We start from the raw sequence: 10,000 nt of genomic DNA, 5'->3' as shown, positions 1-10,000 counted from the left end.
GCTCCCTTGGATATGCAGTCAAGACTTAACCACTTAAAATCGCTCGTATAGTAGTGAGTAATAAATAAAGATAAGATGGAAGGAAACACGGGTATGTATATAGGAGAGTTTCTCATCTACTTTGGCTGTTACTTTTTTACCCTTAAAGAACAATTATTTAGGACTGAGTGGCTATTTTCTATGTCTAAAATGCACCTAATACTTTTATTTATATATTTTCACTCTTAGTAATAGAAGAAAAAATAACGTGGCAACAAAAATTAATAAAAAAAAAAGGCCCATTGAGATGCCGATCCCGAATGAAAAAGGCTCAAGAGGGTTATCTAAAACTGAGAAGTGTGTTGAGACCTCCCTCATGAAAGAATTCAAGTTATAGAAAGAGAAAAATATAGAAGGCAGGGAATTCCAGAGTTTACCAATGAATGCGATGAAAATTTGTGAATGCTCATTAACTTTTGCATTAGAGAGGTGGACAAAATATGGGTGAGTGAAAGTAGAAAGCCTTGTGCAGCGAAGCCACGGGAGGAGAGGAGGTATTTATTTATTATTTTTTTATGTAAGGACACTGGCCAAGGGCAACAAAAATCCAATAAAAAAAAAAAAGTACTCAAAAATTGATGAATAAGTGTCTTGAAACCTCCCTCTTAAAGGAATTCAAGTCATAGGAAGGTGGAAATACAGAAACAGGCAGGGAGTTCCAGAGTTTACCAGAGAAAGGGATGAATGATCGAGAATACTGGTTTACTCTTGCGTTAGAGAGGTGGACAGAATAGGGGTGAGAGAAAGAAAAAATCTTGTGCAGCGAGGCCGCGGGAGGAGGAGAGGCATGCAGTTAGCAAGATAAGAAGAGCAGTTAGCATGAAAATAGCGGTAGAAGACAGCTAGAGATGCAACATTGCGGCGGTGAGAGAGAGGCTGAAGACAGTCAGTTAGAGGAGAGGAGTTGATGAGACGAAAAGCTTTTGATTCCGCCCTGTCTAGAAGAGCAGTATAAGTGGAACCCCCCCAGACATGTGAAGCATACTCCACACATGGACGGATAAGGCCCTTGTACAGAGTTAGCAGCTGGGGGGGGTGAGAAAAATTGGCGGAGACGTCTCAGAAGTCCTAACTTCATGGAAGCTGTTTTAGCTATAGATGAGATGTGAAGTTTCCAGTTCAGATTATAAGTAAAGGACAGACTGAGGATGTTCAGTGTAGAAGAGCGGGACAGTTGAGTGTCATTGAAGAAGAGGGGATAGTTGTCTGGAAGGTTGTGTCGAGTTGATAGGTGGAGGAATTGAGTTTTTGAGACATTGAACAATACCAAGTTTGCTCTGCCCCAATCAGAAATTTTAAAAAGATCAGAAGTCGTGTTCTGTGGCTTCCCTGCGTGAAATATTTACCTCCTGAAGGGTTGGACGTCTATGAAAAGACGTGGAAAAGTGCAGGGTGGTATCATCAGCATAGGAGTGGATAGGACAAGAAGTTTGGTTTAGAAGATCGTTAATGAATAATAAGAAGAGAGTGGGTAACAGGACAGAACCCTGAGGAACACCACTGTTAATAGATTTAGGAGAAGAACAGTGACCGTCTACCACAGCAGCAATAGAACGGTCAGAAAGGAAATTTGAGATGAAGTTACAGAGAGAAGGATAGAAGCTGTAGAAGGGTAGTTTAGAAATCAAAGCTTTGTGCCAGACATATCAAAAGCTTTTGATATGTCCAAGGCAACAGCAAAAGTTTCACCAAAATCTCTAAAAGAGGATGACCAAGACTTAGTAAGGAAAGCCAGAAGATCACCAGAAGAGCGGCCTTGATGGAACCCATACTGGCGATCAGATAGAAGGTTGTGAAGTGATAGATGTTTAAGAATCTTCCTGTTGAGGATAGATTAAAAAACTTTATATAGGCAGGAAATTAAAGCAATAGGACGGTAGCAAAAGTGGTAGTGCTGGAGCCCCCAGCTGCAGACCCAGCCAGACCACCACCTGACATACTATGTACCATCCAAACACAGGCTAAGAAAATGCTGAAAGCTACTTCACTTGACCACTTCATCACAGAGACACCACATCACCTAGAGAGTTCAGGGTGGCAGAAGATTGAAGAGGAAGAATTAATAAGCGTGTTGCTGTTACATTTTCAGTAGTTGGTCAAAGCAGAGTTGAGAAATTGATGGAACATGACCTATTTTCACTGAATTGTCAAAACCAGCCCAGGTTGGAGGGGTGTCCATGAGGAATGTTCCTGTCCTTTAGGGGTAAAGTAAATTTTTGTTGCATTAATCCTTATTTGTTCCAGTAATTATTTGTTTCAGTCTTATGAGGCCATTTTCTTGTATTAAACTTGGCCAATGTTAAATGAAACCGTACTTTAATATACATTACCCAAGAGGAGTTTTTCACATAAAAATCATAGCTTAATCAGATCTGTTAGGTTAAAGTAACTATACATAAATACAAAGAAACAGAAGTGGAACTCCAATCAAACATAAAAGTACAGTAAAAAGGATTAGAACGGTCACCCTTTTTAGGAACAGGCTGAATGTAGGCAAACTTCCAGCAAGAAGGAAAGGTAAATGTTGACAGACAGAGCTGAAAGAGTTTGACTAGGCAAGGTGCAAGCACGGAGGCACAGTTTTGGAGAACAATAGGAGGGACCTCATCAGGTCCATAAGCCTTCCGAGGGTTTAGGCCAGCAAGGGCATGGAAAACATCATTGCGAAGAATTTTAATAGGTAGCATGAAGTAGTTAGAGGGTGGAGGAGAGGGAGGAACAAGCCCTGAATCGTCCAAGGTAGAGTTTTTAGCAAAGGTTTGAGCGAAGAGTTCAGCTTTAGAAATAGATGTGATAGCAGTGGTGCCATCTGATGATCATGATGATTTTAAAATATTTGAGTGAAGGGTGTGTGTGTTATTAGGTGCTTGTAGTTTTGTGTGGAGGAAGAGAGTTGTCTTTAGAGGGCAGGCTGTGACTGCCCCCTTGTGTTGTGAGACACAAAGGGAAACGTTCAGTGAGGTCACAGCTGGGTTTAATGATAAGTTCACAGCACCCCTTGAACAGTGCTTAGACCTCACTGGGAGTAATTATCGTTTCGGCAGGTGTCTACTGCCTCCTCCTGTATGCAGTTAGCAAGATCATAAAAGCAATTTGTCTGAAAATAGCGGCAGAAGATAGTAAGAGATGCAACTCTGCTACGAAAAGAGAGAGAAAGACATTCAATTAAGGGAGAGAGTTGATAAGATGAATTACTTTTGATCCCACCTTGTTCAAAAGAGCAATATGAGTGGAACCCCCCTCCCTATACATGTGAAGCATACTCCATACATAGATGGAAAAAGGCTCTGTACAGTTAACAGGCTGAGGGGGGAGGAGGGAGAAAAAAAAAACTGGCGGAGACAACTCATAACACTTAACTTCATAGAAGTTGTTTTAGCTAACGATGAGATGTGAAATTTCCAATTTACATTATTATTAAAGAACAGACAGAAGATATTCAGTATAGAAGAGAGGAATGGTTGAATGTCATTGAAGAAGAGGAGATAGTTATGTGGAAGGTTGTGCAAGTTGATAGATGGAGGAATTAGAGATCTGAAGTCAGGCGTTCTGTGGCTTTCCTTGCGTGAATTGTTTACTTCCTGAAGAGTTAGACGTCTAAGAAAAGACGTGGAAGAGTGCAAAGTATCAAAGCATATGAATAGATGAGACAATAAGCTTAGCTTATTAAATCATTGATGTATAATTGGAAGAGAGTGGGTGACAGGACAGACCTCTGAGGAACACTGCTGTTAATAGACTTGGGAGAAGAACAGTGACCGTGTATCACAGCAGCAATGGCAGTAGACACCTGCCGAAACGATAATTACTCCCAGTGAGGTCTAAAGCACTGTTCAGGGGGTGCTGTGAACTTATCATTAAACCCAGCTGTGACCTCACTGAACGTTTCCCTTTGTGTCTCACATCACAAGGGGGCAGTCACAGCCTGCCCTTTAAAGACAACTCTCTTCCTCCACACAAAACTACAAGCACCTAATAACACACACCCTTCACTCAAAAATTTTAAAATCATCATGGCGACTCCTACACCAGCCTCGGAGTCCCCATCTGGGGAGGGGACCATAAATGTCCCCAGGTCGGACTGCCTTTCTGTCGACGACCCTAAGTGTCTTGACACTTCCCTCAACTTTTTCTTCATTAACTTCTGCAACATTCGCGGTCTAAGATCTAATTTTCAATCTGTAGAACACCACCTCTCCTCTTCTAAACCTCATCTTCTTTTCCTCACTGAAATTCAGGTGTCTGAGACAACTGACAGTAGCCCCTTTTCTGTTCCCTTCTACTTTCTCTATCCTCATTTTTTTATCCAAAGCTGGATACTGCGTTTATGTGCGCAACGACTTAACCTGCTCTCGTGCCCATGCTCTTGAATCTTCCGAGTTTTCCACCATCTGGCTACGACTACAGAGTCACTCTCATACTAAATTTATCTGTGCTGTATACCTCTCACATAACTCCTCTGACTATAAGAAATTCTTTGACTTCTTAACTTCTAAAGTGGAGCACATTCTGACCCTCTTCCCTTTTGCAGAGATCTCCATTCTTGGAGACTTCAATGTTCACCACCAGCTTTGGCTTTCCTCTCCCTTCACTGACCATCCTGGTGAACTAGCCTATAACTTTGCTATCCTCCATGACCTAGAGCAATTGGTGCAACACCCTACTCGTATTCCTGACCGTCTTGGAGATACGCCCAACATTCTTGACCTTTTCCTGATCTGTAATCCTTCTGCTTATGCTGTCACCCTTTCTTCTCCGTTGGGCTCCTCCGATCACAATCTCATATCTTTATCTTGACCTATCGCTCCAATCCCTCCTCAGGATCCCCCTAAGCAAAGGTGCCTCTGGCGTTTTGCCTCTGCTAGTTGGGGGGACCTGAGGAGGTATTTTGCTGATTTTCCTTGGAATGATTACTGCTTCCGTGTCAGAGACCCGTGTTTGTGTGCTGAGCGCATAACAGAGGTGATAGTGTCTGGCATGGAGGCGTACATTCCTCACTCTTTTTCTCGTCCTAAACCTTCCAAACCCTAGTTTAACACAGCTTGTCCTCGTGCTATATATGATAGAGAGGTGGCCCACAAAAGGTACTTAAGCCTTCCATCACCAGAATCTCAAGCACTTTATATTTCTGCCCGGAACCATGCCAAGTCTGTTCTCTAACTAGCCAAAAACTCTTTCATTAACAGCAAATGTCAAAACCTTTCAAGATCTAACTCCCCTCGTGATTTCTGGCATCTAGCCAAAAATATCTCCAATAACTTTGCTTCTTCTTCTTTCTCTCCTCTATTTCAACCAGATGGCACCACTGCTATCACATCTATTTCTAAAGCTGAACTCTTCGCTCAAACCTTTGCTAAAAACCCTACCTTGGACGATTCTGGGCTTGTTCCTCCCTCTCCTCCACCCTTTGACTACTTCATGCTACCTATTAAAATTCTTCGCAATGATGTTTTCCATGCCCTTGCTGGCCTAAACCCTCCTATTGTTCTCTGAAACTGTGCCTCTGTGCTTGCACCTTGCCTAGTCAAACTCTTTCAGCTCTGTCTGTCAACATCTACCTTTCCTTCTTGCTGGAAGTTTGCCTACATTCAACCTGTTCCTAAAAAGAGTGACCGTTCTAATCCCGCAAACTACCGTCCTATTGCTTTAATTTCCTGCCAATCTAAAGTTTTTGAATCTATCCTCAGGATAGATTCTTAAACATCTATCACTTCACAACCTTCTATCTGATCGCCAGTATGGGTTCCGTCAAGGCCGCTCTACTGGTGATCTTCTGGCTTTCCTTACTGAGTCTTGGTCATCCTCTTTTAGAGATTTTGGTGAAACTTTTGCTGTTGCCTTGGACATATCAAAAGCTTTTGATAGAGTCTGACACAAAGTTTTGATTTCCAAACTACCCTCCTACGGTTTCTATCCTTCTCTCTGTAACTTCATCTCAAGTTTCCTTTCTGACCGTTCTATTGCTGCTGTGGTAGACGGTCACTGTTCTTTTCCTAAATCTATTAACAGTGGTGTTCCTCAGGGTTCTGTCCTGTCACCCACTGTCTTCTTATTATTCATTAATGATCTTCTAAACCAAACTTCTTGTCCTATCCACTAATACGCTGATGATACCACCCTGCACTTTTCCACGTCTTTTCATAAACGTCCAACCCTTCAGGAGGTAAACATATCACGCAGGGAAGCCACAGAACACTTGACTTCTGATCTTTCTAAAATTTCTGATTGGGACAGAGCAAACTTGGTATTGTTCAATGCCTCAAAAACTCAATTCCTCCATCTATCAACTCGACACAACCTTCCAGACAACTATCCCCTCTTCTTCAATGACACTCAACTGTCCCCCTCTTCTACTCTAAACATCCTCAGTCTGTCCTTTACTTATAATCTGAACTGGAAACTTCACATCTCATCTCTAGCTAAAAACAGCTTCTATGAAGTTAGGTGTTCTGAGATGTCTCCGCCAGTTTTTCTCAACCCCCCAGCTGCCAACTCTGTACAAGGGCCTTATCCGTCCATGTATGGAGTATGCTTCACATATCCTGGGGGGGTTCCACTCATACTGCTCTTCTAGACAGGGTGGAATCAAAAGCTTTTCGTCTCATCAACTCCTCTCCTCTAACTGACTGTCTTCAGCCTCTCTCTCACCGCCGCAATGCTGCATATCTAGCTGTCTTCTACCGCTATTTTCATGCTAACTGCTCTTCTGATCTTGCTAACTGCATGCCTCCCCTCCTTCCGCGACCTCGCTGCACAAGACTTTTTTCTTTCTCTCACCCCTATTCTGTCCACCTCTCTAACGCAAGAGTTAACCAGTATTCTCAATCATTCATCCCTTTCTCTGGTAAACTCTGCCTGTTTCTGTATTTCCACCTTCCTATGACTTGAATTCCTTCAAGAGGGAGGTTTCAAGTCACTTATTCATCAATTTTTGACCACTGCTTTGACCTTTTTATGGGACTGGCATTTCAGTGGGCATATTTTTTTTATTGGATTTTTGTTGCCCTTGGCCAGTGTCCTTCCTATATATATATATATATATATATATATATATATATATATATATATATATATATATATATATATATATATATATATATATATATATATATATATATATATATATATATATATATATATATATATATATATATATATATATATATATATATATATATATATATAAAAATCAGAAAGGAAACTTTAGATGAAGTTACAAAGAAAAGGATAGTAGCTGTAGGAGCGTAGTTTGTAAATCAAAGCTTTATGCCGGACTCTATCAGATGTTTTTGAGGTGTCTAAGGCAACAGCGAAAGTTTCACCAAAATATCTAAAAGAGGATGACCAAGACTCAGTAAGGAAGGCCAAGAGATCACCAGTAGAACGGCCTTGACGGAACCCATACTGGAGATGAGGTATAAAGTTGTGAAGTGAAAGGTGTTGAGGATAGATTAAAAAATAAATAAACAAAATAAAAAGACAAGAAATTTTAGCAATTGGGCGGTAGTAGGAAGGATGCAGGGAGAGTCAACGTTGACAGAGTTGATAAAGTTTGACTATGGAAGGTGCAAGCACAGAGGCACAATTTTGGAGAACAATAGGAGGGACTCCATTTGATCCATAAGCCTTCCGAGCGTTCATAACCCCAATATGTACGTTTTGAACTCCAAGACGTACGTTCATAAATCCAAATTTTACTTTCATAACTCCGAAATTTATGTCTATGACTTCGAGATGTACGTTCATAACTCCAAAAAGTACGTTCGTAACTTTAAGATGCACGTTCACAATGTACGTTCATGTCTCCAAGATGTGTTCATACCTAACCCCATAAATATACGTGCATGACTCCGAAATGTACGTTCACAACTCGACATTTATGTTCACAGCTCCAAAATGAACTCTCATAACTCCAAGATCTAAATTCCGAAATGCACGTTCATAGTTTGAAATTTACGTTCAAGGCTCCAAGATGCACGTTCATGACCAAGACAAACTGAGTCAGGCAGTATAGATCACTCCTTCACTACAGAGTTCTGTATATTATTGGGAAATCTCTATCCTGGTACAAGCTTAACCCTTTGACTGCCATTTGGTACGACCTTCCCTAATTACCAGTCACTCTGAGACATTTTTACTTCTTCTACAGCCACATCTAACCTTTTTTTATGGCCAACTTTTTTTAGATACTTATAAACACGCATTGTTTCTGGTGGTGGTAATTGTTTCATGTCGCAGTTAAAGGATTAAGTGATGAAAACGCAAAATTGTGTGTTTCAGATCTCTTTTCATCTGAGAATTGATATCTTTCAATGTTGTCAAAATAGTTCACCAGTTTTCATTTTTTTTTTTTCCTTGCATTTTTTATACCGGTTTAGAATTTTCCCAATGGCACCTCTGCTGCCCAATAGCCATGCTCTACGTAAGTCAGATATGCAGTAAGCACTATCTATGTACAGACGACTGTATAGAATGAGGTAGTGAAGTTGAGTGAAGAATGAAGTAGGTTGGTACATTGTATGTATTGTTTTCATACTGACATGAACTGTTTGAAGTATGTATTAATGCAGCATTGATCTGGTATGAATATTTATTTCGTACTTCAAGCGTTTACAACATTTCTGGTTGCTCTTACTCGGCAATGACCTACATTCTTATATAATTGTAATGTTTTCAGGCTTTCTCTTTAAAACTTCTTATTTGCTTTTTTGTTTAGTCTTTTTTTAATGTTTTGATTTTATATTTTTTATGATTTGTGTACTATGTTATTTTGCTTCTCAAGTGGAAGAAACTTTTTTTATTCTAATCGAGGAAGTGGCACTGATGTTTGTTTCAAGACACAAAGAAATATCGCAGTAAGAAAAGAAAATACTATACTTACATGGAAATATTTTCATAGTCGTGGACTTGCATGAAAAAAGTCTTTATGTGAGTTTCCTACTTGGTGTTACAAGGAATTAATTTTGCTACATTGATTTAATAAATAGTTCAAACTGTTAATGAAAAGAACATATATAATTGAAATCCCTCACCTCCACACTACCTCCAATATTTTCGGTCCTTATAACTATATATATATATATATATATATATATATATATATATATATATATATATATATATATATATATATATATATATATATATATATATATATATATATATATATATATATATATATATATATATATATATATATATATAAAACGCTATATTTGCAACACCTTTATAAATAAAAAGCCTTTCCAGAATCACTTCATCGTACACAAGTCTCATACAGTCCACGCAGTTAAATGAAGGCACTCAGAGACGCGCCAAGATAAGGCGGTCTCCAGTCACTACGCTTGACCACAGTACAATGCAACCCACTTAACAGCAACACACACCCGAGGTTGGCAGGCCTTCATGCTGTGTTCATTATGCAGTGGAAGTTAAACGAGACCTCTAGTTAAGGAGTGAGTTAAGGAAGAGAATTAAGGGAAAGAGTGAGTTAAGAATCAAGGGAGGGAGTACACAGAGGTGGTGAGTTTAAGGAAGCGCTTAATATTAAGGGAGAAAGTTATGGAAGGGAGTGAGTTAAGGAAGAGAGTTCAATGAGGCATCGAATTATGGAGGTGAGTTAGGGAGAGAGCGAGTTAACGGTGGGACTTACGGGATGGAGGGAGTTAAGAAAGGGAAGAAAACACGAGTTAAGGGAGGAGTCTTGTTAAAGGCAGCGAACAGGACTGGTTTCTGAAGGCCGCGAGTGGCAAGCTTAACATTTACCATTTTTTTCTCTCACTCACTCATTACATGTACGTAGTTGTACTGAACCTGTGCACGTTGGTGGTGGTGAGTGTATATGTCCGGGTGAAGTCCATCTGACGCACGAAAACCGAGGAACTTGTACAATATCCGGATCCGGACAGACAGTTGTATTGGTGATGACCTTCACTGTGCGCTCTTCATTCCTCAGCGGAGG

The 10,000-nt window shown here is 40.1% G+C and overlaps 1 long non-coding RNA gene across 1 annotated transcript in view; it reads right to left on the bottom strand.

Annotated features, from left to right (window-relative positions):
- Window positions 1-10,000, bottom strand: part of LOC135089196 (uncharacterized) — a 12,181-nt gene that overhangs the window by 2,151 nt on the left and 30 nt on the right. The window contains exon 1 of the long non-coding RNA XR_010261413.1: window positions 9,853-10,000. This exon is cut by the window's right edge and continues 30 nt beyond it. This is a non-coding gene — a long non-coding RNA (uncharacterized LOC135089196). The remainder of the gene's footprint in view (window positions 1-9,852) is intronic.

This window comes from Scylla paramamosain, chromosome 32 (assembly GCF_035594125.1).
Source record: "Scylla paramamosain isolate STU-SP2022 chromosome 32, ASM3559412v1, whole genome shotgun sequence".
Classification (NCBI taxonomy): domain Eukaryota; kingdom Metazoa; phylum Arthropoda; class Malacostraca; order Decapoda; family Portunidae; genus Scylla; species Scylla paramamosain.
Note: the sequence above shows the minus strand (reverse complement) of the source record. Positions and strands in the feature narration are given on the sequence as shown.